This window comes from Volvox carteri, assembly GCF_000143455.1.
Source record: "Volvox carteri f. nagariensis unplaced genomic scaffold VOLCAscaffold_47, whole genome shotgun sequence".
Taxonomy (NCBI): Eukaryota; Viridiplantae; Chlorophyta; class Chlorophyceae; order Chlamydomonadales; family Volvocaceae; genus Volvox; species Volvox carteri.
Window position 1 is genome coordinate 843,631 of NW_003307590.1, and position 1,201 is coordinate 844,831.

The following is a 1,201-nucleotide window of genomic DNA, read 5'->3' on the forward strand; positions in this document are numbered from 1 at the left end:
TGTGAAGCAGCTGCCCGCGTTTCCAAAGCACGTATGGTGTTGGATTGTAAGGTGCCCAAGTACGTTTGCGAGGAAGAGAATGTGGCCAGGCTGGAGAGGAAAGTGCAGTGGCATATTGGAATGTGAGATTAGCGTAAGCGAATTTACGTGCATACCTTTCACCGTAGCATCAGTCCTCAGTTCACTTTTTGGAACGAACATCAGCATAGGTCCAAGCCCTCTCGCTTGGAGGGATATGCAAACAAACATCCTGATAGGGGTAAACTCGCACGCTACCGAGCATTCAACTGAGCATATGCATGCTTAGTTGAATGGTGAGATGCGACCCCCCCTTCATTTCGTGCTCGGCAAGCCTGCCACCGCGTACCGGATATGTTGGCGATGTTACAGAGACGCTTCACCGCGGGCACGTCCCTATGCACAGCAAATAGCTGTTCCAAGCCAACAGCGGCGTCCATGTCACCAACAAGGCTCTAAACGTCTTATCTGTTCTTATGTTTAATTAAGTTTATGTATGTTATACTTTGTGCAACTTTGTAATTTGACTTTACTCTGAACAAGGTGCTGTATACGTTGCACTACCAAAAACGCGACCGTTTGCTTGCACACAACTGCCTCTTCGCCAGACGCTTCCTCTTCCCGCGGCAGTTTCACGAGCCCAGTGTTGCAAGCTACGACGTAGGCTTTCGGTGCTTTCAGTTACTGCAAAGCAGCCACGCAATAGACTAGGCTGCATGCCGCGTGCGATTATGGCCATCGTGCCCACCTGCGCAACGCGCTGGCGCACCTCGTCCTTTTCCGCCAAAAAAAATTATATACACTTGTACAGGCGCATTTTGAGAATCCGTACGGCTGCTTAATCAGATATTGCTTACTTGGGGTCATCCATATGGAATTATCTAGAAATTAAAATAAGATATGACGCCAAGAATGCTAATCCAGTTACGGAAAGTTACTACCTGGGTGGGGCCAGGTAATAACTTTTTTGTCACAAGTTGCCAGGTAAATACATGGACATCAAGTTCAGTTTATGTTCTTTCCTAATCTCTTGCTAACTCCTGCTAGTCCTCTGAATAGAGAACACGGTGTCCTGAGGAATCTCTTAATCCCCGGCTAATCCTGCTTAATCCCGGTGGGATTTCCACTGCTGGGATTAGCACAGGGATTAACGCTAATCCCTGGCCTTAATCCGCACTGGAAA